Source organism: Bison bison, unplaced genomic scaffold (assembly GCF_000754665.1).
Source record: "Bison bison bison isolate TAMUID 2011002044 unplaced genomic scaffold, Bison_UMD1.0 scf7180017864518, whole genome shotgun sequence".
Classification (NCBI taxonomy): domain Eukaryota; kingdom Metazoa; phylum Chordata; class Mammalia; order Artiodactyla; family Bovidae; genus Bison; species Bison bison.
In genome coordinates, this window is record NW_011495071.1 from 17,250,886 (window position 1) to 17,269,317 (window position 18,432).

An 18,432-nucleotide genomic window follows, 5' to 3' on the forward strand; every position below is an offset into this window, starting at 1 on the left:
CTTGTGGATGCCTCACTCTGACCTCTGCCTCCACCTTCAGGTGGTCTTCCCGTCTGGGTCTTCTCTTCTCAAACCTTCTTCTCTTTTCTCTTATAAAGACACAGTCATTGGATTTAAGTCCTGAATGATCTCATCTGGAGATCCTTAACTGAATTGAATCTGCAAAGACCTATTTCCAAATAAGGTCACGTTCACAGATATCAATTGTTAGGAGTTAAATATACCTTTTTGGGTGCTGCAATTCAACCCACTACAGTGAGTAAACCCGTTTCTGAGTTTGCTTATAAGCACTATAGTACACTGTAAATTTGCTGATAACACTGCACTTTTACTTAATGGAATAACAGTCATAGAATCTCACTTATACGCATGTGAATGTGATTCAGAATTTAGCTGCACGCTTGCTTTCTCTTAATGTGGCTTGCAATTGATGTGGCATCTTTCACTGAAATTAGGCTGTACACATACAGACAAGTTATAATTTGTGCCTTTAAATGATGTGAGCAAAGTCTTAAGTTCTGTGAACATAGGCCATTTAGTTCGACTTTTTAAACCTACATATTGGGCATTTTTGTAAGATGAGTGTTTATATGGTTCTTTTTGATATGAATCATGTCTGTCTCCGCTTAAAAGAGTTCAAATTTATCCAGTGATCTAGTCTGATTTAAAATTGTGCGCCACAAGGAGGGACTTTATGGAAACTACTGAGAATTGCTGGGTGGATAAATGGGGTTAAATAATCAAAAGTAAGAAGGGTGGTCCTTGGTGTGACTAGACAGAGCCACTTTCTGAGAAGTGCTGACCCAGCCTCCTGGCATGTGGTTGGTTTGGAGAGAAATTCTAAGAGCATTCTGTCCTCCTCCTCTCCCATTTTGAGATATGAAGGTCATGAGGAATTTAGTTCTTATTGTTATTAGGATAAAACAGTAGCAATTCAGGCTCATTCAGATAGTTTTTTAAAGTTTAGTTGTGCTATAGACCCATAGCTATAATATTTGACAGTGTAATTTATAAAAGTACTTCTCCCACACCCATTATGTATTCAGGGGAGTCTTTTTTTGGGGGGGGGTTGGTAGTACTTCAAAAATTGTTGCTTTCATTCTACTTGTTTATATATTGTCTCCTACACTAAAATGTAAGTCCCACACGTGTCAGAAACATGTCAGTTTTATTCTCATTCAGGACTATGTTCCAGGTCCAAAGTGGCAAAATTCTTGTTGCATAAATGGACACGCTTGAAACTCATAGACTTACCTCATTCTTTTTCATGGCTGTTTATTCTTCTATAATATAGGTACAATAGGTACTATAATTCATTTAACTGTTCCCTGTTACAACACTTAAGTTATCAAGAGTTTTTCACAAGAACAAAGCTGCCTGAACATCTTGTTTATGTGTGTGCATATCTGTATATGTTATCTGTGGTAGCTTGCAATCTTGATATCTGCTGTTTATGGCATGCTTCTGTAAAACTGTTTAGCACATTTTAAAATGTATTGTTGGAATAATTTTCAGGCATAATTGACCCTCTGTGGGACAGATCTTGGCTTAATCTTTTTGAAAGGAACGATCATAACCCTTCTGTGCATTATATATAGTAAGACTGGGAAGGAGCACAATGGCCAGTATAGGATGAGATTAGAGCATCAGAATCTCTAGTGGCTTTCATTTCACTTGGAGTAAAATCCAAAGTCCTTACCAAGACCTTCAAGTTTTTGCCCGCCTCCCTGTGAACTTTGTGAACTTGTTTTGTTTGTTGTACTGTAGCCATGCCAGCCTTCTTGCTGTTCCTCCAGTGTGTTACACTTCCTCTCACCTCACTGCCTTTAAATTCATGTCCTGGTCTACCCCCAGGTAGCAGCATGGCTCATTCCCTCAATTGATCCAAGATTCTCTCAGGTGTCATACTGTCCCTGTCTCCTTCTCAGCCATTGTTTGCAGTATCACATCCTCCTCTCTAGCCCCTGCTACTGTCAGCCCCCGAGTTCTTCAGACTTTTTATCACCTCTGACATGTTAATGTTTGTTGATGGTCATCTGCCAATAAACTGCAAGCCCCCTGAGAGCTAGAATTCTACCCTCAGCTCCTGATGCATTGTAGGTGCTCCACTAGCATCTGTAGATTGAGTGGGTCAGTGAAGCAAGGAAGATTCACGTAGAAGTTTTAAAAGTTTAGTAGAATGTGAGCTGGAAAAGTCATCACGTTCTTTTACTTCTGATTTTGCTTTTGTAGGCTCCTTTTCTGCTCTAAAAGAGATGAGAAATGAAAATGGCGTGTAGGATATTCATAGGTAGCAGTGGATGAAGGGGAAAGGAAATGAAAAAGGAAGTACAACCCAGGCTCTGGGGAGCAAAAATTATAGTCAGAAGTGAGTTGGTCAGCTCCCTGCTTGCTGGGCAGACTTTCTAAGTTTGGAGAGGAAGAGAACCAACTTTCAGATGTCCATTTTGAGCTAGGCAGTGTGCTAAGTACTTTCACCTTCACAGTAGCCCTTTCAAATAAGAATTATTATGGCCACTTTATAGGTCAGAAAATTGAGTTTTAGGAGATTAAATCACCTTTCCCAGATCACATAGGTAATACCTCCGCTTTAAAGTAATGAAACATGATGTCAGTGATGCTATTTGCTGCAAAGCCTACAGCTAGAAAGTAGCAGGAGCCTAGGGCTCATGATCTGATATTGTTATGCCACAAACTTAAAGACATTTTCAATAGCGCCTGCAAATTAGATTTGACACACTGTAGGAGCTAAATATGTCATAATAAAATTAGAGAGCTGGAAAGAGTCTTTCAAGACATCATGAAGAGGAAATTCCTCATTTACAGCTAAAAGCCAAGAAAGAGGTTGACTCATCTAAGAACATTCATCTGGTTGTCAAGCTGGGACTAGAATCTAGGTTTCCTCACACTCCCGTGCTGTGTCTTTGTTACTTAACGGTTGATATTTAATCTGTCTGGGTCTTTACCCTTGATTCCCTCTTTCATTCACATGTTTCAAGTTTTCAAACCTACAAATTACTTTTCCCTCCCACTCGTGTCTCCCAGCAACCTCTTGTTTTCTACAGGTAATTGAAGTTAACAGTTTCTTGTGTATCTTTCCAGAGATGTTTTATATATGTAAAGCAAATATATAAACTGTGTGTTTATTTAATGACATATCATGGGGTTTACTCCATATTAACAGGTGAAGTCATTTTTCTACTTTTCTTTGTAAAATTGTTTGCATTGAGTGTTTCTTAATTTAGCCAGTCATTTACTGAAGGACATTTTACATTTTTCCAGTTTTTAAAAGTTAAGAACAATTCAATAACGTTATTTTTATACACAAATGTATCAGTAGGATAAATTTCTCTAAGTAAAATTGGTAGATCAAAGAGTATATGTTTTTGTATTTTTTTTTAATATTACCATACTTAGACCTTTTTTCTTAACATAGAAATTGAATATTTTCATTTTGAATAAGATTTTTTTTTAACTGTTCTTTCTATTTGACAATAGTTTATAATTTAAAAAAGTAACATTTTAAGAGTAACAGCATTTCTTTTTAAACTGGTACACGCTGTAAGCTTTGATGTGAATATCACAGGTTAAAGAAGTATAATGGGCTCGGTATTGCTTTGGAGTCAGACCTGGATTTGGATTTCCACCAGCCTACTGACTTTGTGACCTTTGGCAGGTCACTTAACTGCCGAGTCTCAATGATCCTATCTGTAAAGTGGGAATAACACTAACCTTGTTGTCTAGAACTGCTGTCTTTCATTGATTCTAACTCACACATTGATTCTAACTCACACAGCATTTTAGTACTGACATTGAGATGCTTCATAATGAAAGATGTGCCATAGTTTTAGCAATTTTTTTCATTCTTGGCATATGAAATAATGAGGGTCTTATAACTGATGCTGTCTTAGATTTGATGAAGTAGGGTGATTGCAAATACTGCCACAAGGGAACTGTGCTAGGGCATCCTATAGGCAGAGGAGGTTCAGGGTTGGAGAGGGTGTGGATGGGTGTTAGGGGAGTGGGTTTGGCATTGGAAATTGCAGATCCACCACATAGTGGGAGGAGAGTGCTACTGATTGGAACACAGGAGCAGATATTACCCACAAATGTGATACATAGAAGTTGGAATTGTGGCAGATTGTTGGTGAATAATAGGACTTTGGCCCATGTTTGAGATTTAGGAAATATGGATTAACTTTTGGCAGGAAGACTTTATAAATTAACGTGATTGTTTTAAAGTAGGAAAAAGTTTGACAGACATTTCTCCAAAGATATACAAATGGCCAATAAGCATGTAAAATGATGTTCAGTGTTCCATTGGGGAAATGCCAATCAAAACTGCAAAGAGGGACTTTCCTGATGGTTCAGTGGTTAAGACTCCGTGCTTCTACTGCAGAAGGAGCAGGTGTAGTCCCCTGGTCAGGGAGCCGAGATCCTCTGTGTCCCACACTGTGGCCAAATAAATATTGGGTTGATAAAAAAGTCCATTTGGGTTTTCCCGTAACATCTTAAAAAAAAACCTGAATGAATTCTTTGGCCAACCCAATAAATAAAACAAGTTAATTAAAAAAAAAACAAAACAACACTGTAAAGAGATGACTGCTTTGTACTAGGATGGATAGAATCAAAAAGACACATTTTCAGTAACAAGTAATGATGAGGATCTTGAGAAATGAGAGCCCTTGAACTTTGCTGATGGGAATGTAAATGGAACAGCCACTTCAGGAAACAGTTTGGCAGTTCCTCAAAAAGCTAAACATTAAGTTACCATATGATCCAACCATTCCACTATTAGTATATGCCCAAGAAAAGAACATATGTTCACACAAAAAGATTGTATGTGAATGGTCATAGCAGCATTGTCCATAATAGCCAAAACGTGGAAATGACTCAAATGTCCATTACCTGATGAACAGATAAATACAGTGAGGTATATCCATATGATGGCATATCATCAAAAGGAATGAGAAGTGAAGTACTCACATGTTTCAGCACGGATGAACACTGAAAACATTATGCTAAGTGCAAAAAGCCAGAGACAAATGACCACATATTGTATGATTACATTTATATGAAATGTCCCAAACAGGCAAAGCTATTGAGACAGAAAGTGGATGAGTCATTTAGTGGTCATAGAAATGGCAGGGGATGGGGGAAATGGAAAATGGCTCCTAATGGGTATAGGATTCCTTTTTGGGGTGGTGAAAGGGTTCTGGAATTAGTGATGGTGGCTGCATAACCTGGTAAGTTGATGCAAACTAATGAATAGTGTACTTTAAAAGGTGTGAATTTTATGGTAAATGAATTATATCCCAGTAATGGTCTTAAAGGGCTTCCCTGGTGGCTCAGTGGTGAAGAACGCATCTGCCAATGAGAGATGCAGGTTTGATCCCTGGATCAGGAAGATCCCTTGGAGATTTCTCTCCAACTCCAGATTTCTCTCCAACTCCAGATTTCTTGCCTGGGATATGCCATGGACAGAGGAGCCTGGTGAGCTATAGTGCATGGGGTCACAAAAGAGTTGGACATGACTTGGTGACTAAACTATAACAATGCTCTTAAAAACAAAGAAAAAGGAGACCCTGGTTCTAGAAAGAGCGTGGGTAACTTAGCAGATCATCAGAATAAAAGAGTTAGAGTAGAAGAAGCCCAATTTAAATGAACTGGAACACCTGTTGATTGGAAAAGTCTGTTAAAAGGGAGAATAAATGGAGATACTGGGGTTTGGGAATGAAAAAGAAGCAATTATGAGCATTGTAGTATTGTGCCAAGGTCAGACAATTAACAAAGCTAACAGTGCTGAGACTCTGAATGTGGACCATGTAATAGTTGAGAATGCTTCTTGCCTAAAGCTGATATGGCCCTGAGGTCTCTGTGGTGGCACTGAGCCTGCAGAGGGGCTCCCAGTGTGGGGAAGACTGGATATGAAGAAGAAAGATGCCGAGATGGCACCCAGGTTAAGCCTGGACAGCTTTGTGCCCCTGGAGGTTAGGAGTTTGTTCATCTAAAATGTCCCACAGAGGCCAGCACAATGTTGTTTAGGCAGCTGTGGCCCACATGAGGTTAGAGGTAGGGAAGGCTGACTAACTAGTAGTCATGAGGATGGGAAGGAGGGGTGGGTATGGAAACTCCAGGAGTGCAGGGTTCAGTCAAGGCAAGAACTGAAAGACTAAGAAAAACTTGTTTCTTGGTGTGAAAAAGAGAATGTCTGGGAATTACTCATATTTCCCACGGGGATGATGTGAGGCTTATATAGTTCTCTCTGTTTATCTATTATTCTTGTCTGTGCCAGTAATCATTGTGCTTTTAAAAAATGTTAATTAAAAAATTTCTTTTATTGGAGTATAGTTGGTTTACAGCATTGTGTTAGTTTAAGGTATTCAGGAAAGTGGGTCAGTTTAAAAATTTTGGTAATTCTTATCCTTAAAACTTTATTTAGGCTTTATATGTTATCTGTATAAGACCACAGTAATTGAGAAATGACAGCAAACACCTATTAAGTTCAGGGAAGTGAAATAAACTTGATCGTACTCTGTGATAGAGGCCACTGGCTTATTGTTGCTCACTGGTTTGTAAATATGCCAACAGTGAGAGATGACCATCTGGTTAGGTAGGCAACCCCTGAGTCGAGCTTGACTTGCATACAAGTGGTTCGTGTGTGTGAATCGTGGCTGTAGCCGTGGCAGGGCTGTGTGCGGCCCTTTTCCTCCTGTTGACAGTTTTCAGAATCACTCACTGGTACTGTGAATGAAAACTGTGTGATCTGATGAAGCTAACCTATTGGGTAGGCAAAGTTGTAGGGTGGTGGGGAGTGGGGAAAGAGGGAAACATTTCTTTTTTCTTCCCTGCTTTTAAAGCCTTGGGTTTGGAAGGATGAAAGCTGTGAAGAGTATAGGGAACTGGCATCATGAAATGGTGGTTTGCCCACCCCTGAATAGTTTTCCCTCCAGAGTCTGAAACTTTTCTTCTTGACCGGTGTTGAAAATGTTCCTAGAGATTGGTTTTGCTCTTGAAAAGAAAAAACGTCTGCAGGGTCAGGGTGAGCTGTCTCATACTGGCAGCATTCTCTAATTTGGACTGATAATTGTCTGCCTAGTGCCTCTGGATGAGGAAATCGCTAGTTTTACTTTGAGAGTGGAAGGAACAGTGGGGAGAAAGGCAAGTAGTTTTGTACCTAGAATGTTTTTAGAAGGAGGCTAAAGCCTGGGTAAGAGCGTAGTAATAGGGACTTGGAGAATGAAGAGGCTGGGTGTACATGGGGATGCCCCTTGACAAGCTTTTCCTCCTTTTAAGTGTAGCTTTGGGCTGGCTCTGTACTCTGGGAAAGGAAACAAAACTCCCTTCCCATTTCTTCTTGGGCCAGATGACTCTGCTTCAGAGGTTAGGACTCAGGGTTAACACTGGCTCAGGACCATATTTCAGTGGTAGCTTTTGTGGTCTGGCCTATGGACCTAAACACAGATTGGAACAACTTTTCCCTGGGGAAATAAATGAGCACCAAATAACAGACTTTAGAAGCAAACTTTTGTGATATAACCAGTTTGTAAGTTGACTTTGTACCATACTTTTTGTAGTGCATACCAGGCCTATTCATTGGCAGCCACATACTTCACTTGAGGTGTAGATATCATCACTGAGATTGTACAGAAGTCACATGAAAGGCACGTGGTGGCTCTAGACAGTGAGACAATCAGCACCTTTGACTGAAGTTTTGTTAAAGAGAAGCTAAAAGGAGTGTAGGGTTTAGGGTAGTTTTTATTATTCTGCATTAGCATTCTGGAGGATAAATTATGGAGATCTCTGTAATTATGCATGTTAAGTGAAATGCTGATTTCAGTCAGAAACAAAAATATGTACTCAAGTGCAGGAATATCAAGCACATTGGAAACATTTGACAAAAAAAAATAAGGGAGGATGTTGCAGGGAACAAAGGTTCTCTGTGACTTGACAGCTGCTGTTAAAAAGTGACACCAGGAAGCGCCCGGTCTGGCTTACAGCTGCCTGAAGTTGCTGTAGTCTTCTCTAGTGTTACCAGAGGAATTTGCACCGCTCCTGTTTTAGCAAACAGGCCACTGATAGCTAACCAGGACCTTACTGTGCTCTTAGAAATCGATTCCTAGTTCTTCATTATGACCTTCATAATTACTGGGTTTTCCAACAGCAAAATATGTTGAGGCTCTAACCATGTATGTGCAGAGTACCTTGCTTAACACCAAAGAAATTCTTAAAAGCTTGAGACAGGCCTTGGATTCATCAAATCTAGCTGGACACATTTAACAGGGTTTTAACTGGAACTCTAACTTGTTTTAGTTTCTTTGGAAGCCTCAAAGACTGGGAATAAAGCAGTAGTTGCTTGGTGACCCTCATATTTCAAGGACTTGCATAGAAGATGGCCTTAAATTGCTTTTGCACATTTAGCCCATACTTTCCAGGAAGTAAAAGTGTGGAGAATTAAGGGTTCTGAGACAAGGGTATTTTTGGAGAGGAAGCCGTCAGCGGCGTGTTCTTTGCCCTTTCCCGTCTCTACACACCATGGAGTGGAGAGGATGCTTCTCTTAAGCCCCCTTCATTGAAGCCAAATGATGGGGGAAGCTCCAATAGAATCATTCTGAGAGCTTGACCTGTATCCCCTTGTGTTTGGAGAACATAAAGATTAGTATACGAATCTGTGGACTGATAGCAGAGCAGAGAGAAAGGAAGAGGACTGTTTAGTTAGTAGTATGCACTTTAAAAGACAATAATAGGTTCCCCTGAGTTTCTGGATGGAACCAGATTTAAAAACCTTCTGAAAAGAGACTCTGTGTGTCGCAGCCTAGAAGATGATGTCAGTCAGGAGAAGGTGTCCTTCGGAACCCCAAGAATTGAGAGTGTTCCAGGACTTACTCATGTCCTGAGAATTGCACGTGGAGGGTCTCACTTGTGTACTCTTCTGGAAAACCTGCAGGACCTCCTGAGAAAGTTATCATGGGCATCAGCTCTCACTGGTAAGGTCTTGTCAACCTCCCTTATTTCTCTCTACTCCTTCAGCTTCCAACCCCTAAGGAGCCAGGATAGAGGCAGTCTTGTTGGCAGTAGGAAAGATACATAATAATACGGGGAAATTGAAGATGACTGGTCTTAATATCCCTCTGCTGCTACTGCTGCTAAGTGGCTTCAGTTGTGTCCGACTCTGTGCGACCCCATAGACAGCAGCCCACTAGGCTCCCCCGTCCCTGGGATTCTCCAGGCAAGAACACTGGAGTGGGTTGCCATTTCCTTCTCCAGTGCGTGTCTGACTCTTTTCAACCCCATGGACTGCTGCCTACCAGGCTCCTCCGTCCATAGGATTTTCCAGGCGAGAGTACTGGAGTGGGGTGCCATTGCCTTCTCCAAAATTATCCCTCTACCCCAGTCCAATCACAAAACTCTCAGCTCTGTGTAGAACGGAGAGAAAGAAACTTTAATTTTAGATGAGTATTGACTGATGTAATTAAGATGTTGTACTGTGTTGTTGTTTAGTTGATAAGTTGTGTCTGACTCTTTTGCCACCCCATGGACTGCAGCCCGCCAGGCTCCTCTATCCATGGGATTTCCCAGGCAAAAATATTAGAGTGGATTGCTATTTCCTTCTCCAGGGGATCTTCCTGACCCAGGGGTCAAACTCACATCTCCTGAATTGGCAGGTGGATTCTTTACCACTGAGCCACCGGAGAATCCCAAGACGTTGTACTAGACATCTAAATTTTTTTTTTCAGTTTTTGAAATTGAAGTATAATTCGTGTACAGTGTTGTGACAATCTGCTGTATAGCAGAGTGACTCAGATATACACATACATTCTTCTTAAAATATTCTTTTCCATTATAATTTCACACCCTCTTCCAACAACACACGAGGTGACTCTACACATGGACATCACCAGATGGTCAATACTGAAATCAGATTGGTTATATTCTTTGCAGCCGAAGATGGAGAAGCTCTATACAGTCAGCAAAAACAAGACCGGGAGCTGATTGTGCTGAGATCATAAACTCCTTATTGCAAAATTCAGACTTAAATTGAAGAAAGTGGGGAAAACCACTAGGCCATTAAGGTATGACTTAAATCAAATCCCTTATGATTATACAATGGAAGTGACAAATAGATTCAAGGGATTAGATCTGGTAGACAGAATGCCTGAAGAACTATGGACAGAGATTCATAATGTTGTACAGGAGGCAGTGATCACAACTATTGCCAGGAAAATGAAATGCAAAAAGGCAAAGTGGTTGTTTGAGGAGGCCTTACAAATAGCTGAGAAAAGAAGAGAAGCAAAAGGCAAAGGAGAAAGATCAACCCATCTGAATGCAGATGGGTTCACAGAAGAGCAAGCAGTTTCACAGACACACAGAGATAAGAAAACCTTCCTAAATGATCAATGCAAGAAATAGAGGAAAACAATAGAATGAGAAAGACTAGAGATCTCTTCAAGAAAATCAGAGATGCCAAGGGAACATTTCATGCAAAGATGGGCACAATAAAGGATAGAAATGGTATGGACCTAACAGAAGCAGAAGATACTAAGAGGTCGCAAGAATACACAAAAGACCTATATAACAAAGATCTTAGTGACCCAGATAACCATGATGATGTGATCACTCACCTAGAGCCAAACATCTTGAAGTGCGAAGTCAAGTGGGCCTTAGGAAGCATCACTACGAATAAAGTTAGTGGAGGCAATAGAATTCGTGCTAATCTATTTCAAATCCTAAAAGATGATGGTGTGAAAGTGCTTTACTTAATTTGCCAGCAAATTTGGAAAACTCAGCAGTGGCCACAGGACTGGAAAAGGTCAGTTTTCATTCCAATCCCAGAGAAAGACAATGCCAAAGAATGTTCAAACTACCTCACAGTTGCACTTATTTCACATGCTAGCGAAGTAATGCTCAAAATTCTCCAAGCCAGGCTTCAACAGTAAGTGGACTGAGAACTTCCAAATGTTCGAGATGGATTTAGAAAAGGCAGAGGAACCAGAGATCAAATTGCCAACATCCGTTGGGTCATAGAAAAAGCAAGAGAATTCCAGAAAAACATCTACTTCTGCTTCATTGACTACACTAAAGCCTTTGACTGTGTGGATCACAAGAAACTGTGGAAAATTCTTCAAGAGATGGGAATACCAGGCCCACTTTACCTGCTTCCTGAGAAATCTGTATGCAGGTCAAGAAAAAATGGACTGGTTCCAAATTGGGAAAGGAGTACATCAAGGCTGTATATTGTCACCCTGCTTATTTAACTTATATGCAAAGAACATCATGCGAAATGCCGGGCTGGATGACACACAAGCTGGAATCAAGATTGCCAGGAGAAATATCAATAACTTCAGATATGCAGATGATATCACCCTTATGGTAGAAAGCAAAGAAGAACTAGAGAGTCTCTTGATGAAAGAGGAGAGTGAAAAAGTTGGCTTAAAATTCAACATTCAAAAAAGTAAGAACATGGCATCCAGTCCCATCACTTCATGTCGAATAGATGGGGAAACAATGGAAACAATGATGAACTTTATTTTCTTGGGCTCCAAAATCACTGCAGATTTGAAATAAAAAGACACTTGCTCCTTGGAAGAAAAGCTATGACCAACGTAGACAGCATATTAAAAAGCAGACACATTACCAACAAAGGTCCGTCTAGTCAAAGTTAGGATTTTTCCAATAGTCATGTATGGATGTGAGAGTTGGTCCCTAAAGAAGGCTGAGCTCCTAAGAATTGATGCTTTGGAACTATGGTGCTGGAGAAGACTCTTGAGAGTCCCTTGGACTGCAAGGAGATCAAACCAGTCAATCCTTAAGGAAATAAAACCTGAATATTCATTGGAAGGACTGATACTGAGCCTGAAGCTCCAATACTTCAGCTACCTGATGGGAAGAGCCGACTTATTAGAAGTCGGGTGATGCTGGGAAAGATTGAAGGCAGGAGAAGGGGATGAGATGACTGAATGGCATCATTGACTCAATGCACATGTGTTTGGACAAGCTCGGAGAGTTGGTGATGGATAGGGAAGCCTGGCGTGCTGCAGTCCATGGGGTTGCAAAAAATCCAACACAATTGAGTGACTGAACAACATCAAATTATGATTTCATAGGATATTGAATATAGTTTCCTATGCTGTACTTTGGGACCTTGTTGATCCATTCTAAATGTAATCGTGTATCTTCCAACGTCAAATTCCCAGCCTTTCTCCTGCCCCCATTTGGCAACCACAAGTCTATAGTCTCTCAGTCTGGTTTTTTTTTTTTTTTTAATGTTTTATTTATTTGGCCACACAGGGTATTAATTGCAGCACACAGGACCTTCGATCTTCATTGCGCCATGAGAAGGAGGTTCTTAGTTGCGGCATGTGGGATCTAGTTCCCTGACCAGGGGTCGAACGTGGGCCACGTGCATTAGGAGCTCAGAGTCTTAGCCACTGAAACCAGCGTGGAAGCCCCTGTTTCTGTTTTGTAGATAGGTTCATTTGTGCCATAGTTTAGATTCCACATTTAAGCGATATCATATAGTATTTGTCGTTCTCTTTCTGGCTTACTTCACTTAGTGCTGTAGTCTCTTGTTGTATTCATGTTGCTGCACATGGCATTCTTTTTTATGGCGGAGTAGTATTGCACTGTATATATGTACTGCATCTTCTTTATTCATTCACCTGTTGATGGACATTTAGGTTGTTTCTGTGTTTTTTTTGGCTCTTGTGAATAGTGTTGCTATAAACATAGGGATGCATGTATCTTTTTGAATTATAGTTTTGTCTGTGTATATTCCTAGAAGTAGGATTGCTGGATCACATGGTAATTCTATTTTTAGTTTTCTGAGTAACCTCCATACTGTTTTGACAGTGGCTGTACTAACTTACATTCCAACCAACAGTATGGGAGGTTTCCCTTTTCTTCAGACCTCTCCAGTAGTTGTTATTTGTAGACTTTTTAATGATGACCATTCCAACTGGTGTGAAGTGGTACCTCATTGTATTTTTGATTTGCATTTCTCTAATAATTAGTGATATTGAACATCTTTTCACTTGCTGACTGGCCACCTTAATTATTGAAACCATAATGTTCTTTGGGCTGAAAGTAATTGAAAAGCATTTATAATTGAACGATTAGAAAAAATTAGGAGATTTACCTCAGATCTCATTAAATTGCAAGGAAAAGCTTACCCACAGAAGGGCTTTGAAGAAAGTTTTCTGCTTATAATACACTGAGTTTATTAGCTCAGTGTTTGATTTATACATCCATATGTACACACATTCATATATACTGGGTTTCCTTGGTGGCTCAGGTGGTAAAGAATCTGCCTGCAATGCAGGAGATCCAGGTTCAGTCCCTGGGTTGGGAAGATCCCCTGGAGAAGGGAATGGCTACCCATTCCAGTATTCTTGCCTGGAGAATTTCATGGACAGAGGAGCCTGGTGGGCTGCAGTCCAGGGAGTTGCAAAGAGTTGGACATGACAGAGCGACTAACACATATATACAAACATGAAAAGATGAGCAATTAGGAGGTATACATCTCTAACATCTCTAAGACCCATTTTCTCAACAGAAGAGAGTTGAGAACAAGGCTGATTTAAGGAGGGCATATTCCAGGGCCCACTTCAGGATGAGGGAAAAGGCAAACCAGAAAGGAAGGGGTGAGGGCTGCTCAGAGCTGCCCCAGGGACTGGAGAGGTGCGATCACCAGTGAGGCCGTGTGTGCTGCTCTCCTCTTCCTGCTCATCCTGGCCCACTGTGCCAAGGATCCTGATGTGCAGGGAGGCAGTAGGGTGAAGTGGGAAGAGCTGGAGGTGCAAGTCGGACGGACCAGAATACAGTGCTACCCCCTTTACCAGCTGTGGGAAACTGGAGCACCTCATTTAACCTGCCTGAACCTCAGTTTCCTTGACTGTGAGATGGGAATACTAACTGAACCCCAAACCACTTACTTTCTTTTGCAAGGCCTCCAACTCTTTAACCAGAAAATGACCTCAATATGCTCTGAATTCCTCCTACCCTTTAAGGTGAGGATAGTTTGGATTTTCCCAACTTTGAATATACTGTCTTACTGTTAAAAGTTGTGATTTGGAAATATATACATATCAAGCTTTATGTATACCATGTATACAAGGCGGAGGTGAACAGGACCACAAGAAAGGAAAGAATGGAACCGTGTAGTTGTTAGTCTCGGTTTTCCTTGTTTCGTATTTTTCCTGGTACTTTTACTCCTTGTTTTATAGGCCAATAAAGGAATAAAAGATTTGAAATCTTATGAATTATATTAAATAGCAAGAATTCTAAAGCATTCATTAGGATAAGACCTGAACTTAAATCGTAGTTCTCCTTATTAGCTAGCTGGGTGACCTGGAAAAGGTAGTCTGTGCCTCACTTAAAAATTTAAGAGGGAAATACATATCTGAAGAATCTTTAGGAAAAGTTTATGTGTATCATTTTTAAACTGCATGTCACAAAGCAGATGCTTAATAAATGATGACTCCTGTTATTGATTGAGGAATTTCATTTTTTAAAAAAAAATGGGAGCAGTGGAAGCAGGAATGGAGGATGAGAATGAGTGGGCTTTACCTCCAGAGAGGGTGAGTAGAGCAGGAGTGTTGGCCAGAAAGCCTGGAAACTTGATTTTAGTGCTGGATCCATTTGATCTTTAAACATTAGGCAAGTCCACTCTACCTCTGACAAAAATCTGTCCTCATAGAGCTTGTATTCCAGTCAGGTTGAAGGAATGATGGACAGTAAAAGAGAAAAAATAAAATATAAAGAGAACTACAAGATATTCTGACCAAAAAAAAATCATCAGGTTTCTAGGTGAGTTAGTTGGTCTTGAGTAGAGTGAGGGGAAAGCTTAGGATTAAAAAGGATCTAGTATATTCTTCCTTTGATTTGACCCTTCATGTAGTTCTTAACGTACTACCACCAGATTTAAAAAAATTTTTTTAATAATATATGCAGTGTATAATTATATAGTGATCACTATAATATATTCTTGTATACACATTACCCAGATTCGGGAGTTGTCGAGGTTTTCCCACACTGTTTAACCAGTTTCCTTCCCCTGCTGTCTCCCTTTCCCCTCCTCTTTCTGACCCCGTGAGTTTAGAGGACTCCGAAGAACACTGCTGTGCTCAGAAATGCCCTGGCACTTGTTTACAGCTCCCCAGTGGCACCTCAGGTCTAAGCTCACTGGACTTGAATCAGTGAGCTGGGTTTTCTGAGTTTCCCAAATTCTCCAGGAAATTCATTACCCGTCCCAGGGTGTAGACCAGGCACCGCTCCGTGGCAGTGTTTGGGAATTGCATTTTCACCAGGACCTTGGTGCCTGGAGAGTGACTTGTCACTTCTGCCACTAATTGCAGAAGTTACATCAGCTTATTTTCTTTCCTCCCAGTCCCCTCCTTATCTTCCTTAAGGCAGCTCGTTTGAATGGGAAAAGAATGAAGTGGCAATTCTCTTAAGTTAAGTAGAGCTTCTATTTATTGTGCGGCAGGAAAAACATCCCTAGCTATCACTATTTGTTATGGTTTGGACAGTCCTACTCAGACCATATTTTATCAGGGAAAATCTCCCTGTCTGAATGGGACAGCTTCCCTAATCTTAAGCTTTTCTCCATAATTCCGAGCAACCCTAAAGAGACTTAGGTCCACATTTGCCCTTCTTATTACCTGGAAGGCATCCCACCTATTGAAAAGAGGTATTCCTTTCTTTCTAGTTGGGATCCTTCTCCATGCATCTTTTCCTGTGATTTCAGGAAAGCGTACTGCTTTCTGCACCTGTGACTCTCACTCCTCCTCTCAGTGGGCTGAACTCTATAGTCCACTGCCCTTCCGGAGCCTCTGCTGTCTTCCACAATGCAAGACTGTATTTTTTCACCTTGTTTTCTGCTACAAAATATCTGTCTGGGGCTGTTGGTAACTTTTTTCAGCCTCAGGGGAGAGACTGTTTTCTCTTCAATTGCTGGGACTCTATAAGTGAAGGCACACACAGTTACTATGTATTCCTGCAGCATTACCTGCTTACACTTGGTTGCCTTCTGAACAAGCATGTTACTGGCATTTCCTGCTAATTTCTGTTCTTTGGCCAATACCTTTAATACTCCCCATTCCCCTTGTCCCAATTACAACACAGTTGCTAGTTGTGTAAAAAGCAGTGGGTTCCTGTGTAAGTAGGGACCTTGTCCCTGTGCTGTGCTTAGTCGCTCAGTCATGTCTAACTCTTTGCAACCCAATGGACCATAGCCTGCCGGGCTTCTCTGTCCATGGGTTTCTCCAGGCAAGAATACTGGAGTGGGTTGCCACGTCCTCCTCCAGGGGATCTTCCCAACCCAAGGATCGAACCCAAGTCTCTTGCATTGCAGGCGGATTCTTTACCATCTGAGCCACCAGGGATGCCCCATAAATGATTGTTGAACAAGTGAATGAAACCAAGAGCAAGAGCAATCGGCAGAAGGGATTCAGGTAGTGAAGAATACCACTTTGGTGAACAACACACATCAAACTGGAGAGCTTTGTGAACTGTGTAAAGAAAGTGCTGATTCCTAGAAACAACGGGGAACCATTAATATATTTTATAGAGGAGTAGTTTGTACACATACAAAATGCACATATCTTAAATGTACAGCTTGATGAGTTTTTACATGTGTTATATATACTTGTGTAATTACTGCTGAAGTCCAAAGAAATATTTCCAGAACTTCAGATGGGGAGCTTTTATCTTGATTCACAGCATTTTGGAAAACAAGTCTAGTCTGGTATAACTAGGATTGGAATTACAATAGCCGTTCCTGGTATTAGGTCATGTTTTCAGTTGAATAAAAACTCTAGTTCATACCATTTAACTACATGACAGAACAATACACTGACCAACATTTATTAGTCATCAGTGTGTGTTGGCACTTTATATTCTTTACTTCATTTTATCCTTTCCATGGGGTTGTGTTACTATCCTGTTTTACAGATGCTGAAGGTTAAAGAGGTAATTTGCCTTAGGTTCCACAGCTAGAAAGTAGTAGAGTTAGAATTAAATCCAGCACTCTCCATCACCAGAGACTGATCTCCTGTTGGTGATCTGCTGCCTCAAATATCTGGGACCCAAGTTTAAGTAACAAAAATATTAAGTCTTTGGGATAGGAGGTGATGATTTATCTTTCCTACCTGCACAGGATGAATGCTAGTTTTAGGCGCATTATGACCTGTGGCTTATTAGAATTGTGAGAGGGAAATGGGTCTTTGGTTATGTAACAGAGTAATGTTCCTTAAGATGGATCTCTTATGAGGGGCAATGATGCTTTTAGTGAAGATGGTTCTTTAAAATCTATATATAGCAAGGTCTCTGCAAATTTTGAAAATAGGACATAGCAAAGATGAAATGTAGACCTAAATACCCAGAAATTGCAACAGTTAACTCATATTAAACATTAATGAGTGGGATAAATGCATGCCAGTCTTGGTGAAGAGGCAAAATTCTTATAACATTAAGATTGTATTTCAAGAGCCAAGACATCTAAAGAAAATATGTAACTTCCATAGTCACAGAAAGGAAAAACAATTGTCCTCAGCGTTGCTTAAACCAACAGTCCTCTATATGTGTTATTTTCTTAATTTGGTATCACAAGGCAAAGAAACCCATCACAGCGGAAGTCATACATGACTTGAACATTTGAAAAAAATATACTTAATATTTGTCCATTGTGTTTTCAGACAAACTGGGAGGGTCATTTTGGCACATTAAGGGATAACTTGGGAGTCGTCAACGAAGCTTAGGTTTTACAAGATGAAAGCATGGCAGCAAGTGTCAGGTTACTGTGGAGAAACATGTTTCAGGAAACTTAAGATTTAAATACTGTGCTTTATCCAGGTTGTTTGGTGAAAGACTGCTTTCTGTGTTGTTTAGAATAGTGGGTACAAAGAATATGTTGCCAGTTGTATTTACTTTTAGAAGAGATGTGGGTTCCAGAGAATCAGTTCAAAGATTGTTTTGATATCTGTTTATTTTAAAATGGGGATGGGGTGGTGATGGAAATGGCTTTCTACTCAAAGCCCCTCCTGTTGGTAATTAAAAAAAAAAAATCAGTTCAGGTCAGTCACACAGTCATGTCCGACTCTCTGCGACCCTATGGACTGTAGCATGCCAGGCTTCCCTATCCATCACCACCCGCCAGAGCTTACTCAGACTCCTGTCCATTGAGTCGGTGATACCATCCAACCATCTCATCCTCTGTTGTCCCCCTTTTCCTCCCACCTTCAATCTTGCCCAGCACCAGAGTCTTTTCAAATGAGTCAGTTCTTGCATCAGGTGGCCAAAGTATTGGGAGTTTCAGCTTCAGCATCAGTCCTTCCAATGAGTATTCAGGACTGATTTCCTTTAGGAGGGACTGGTTGGATCTCCTTGCAGTCTAGGGGACTCTCAAAAGTCTTCTCCAATACCACAGTTCCAAAG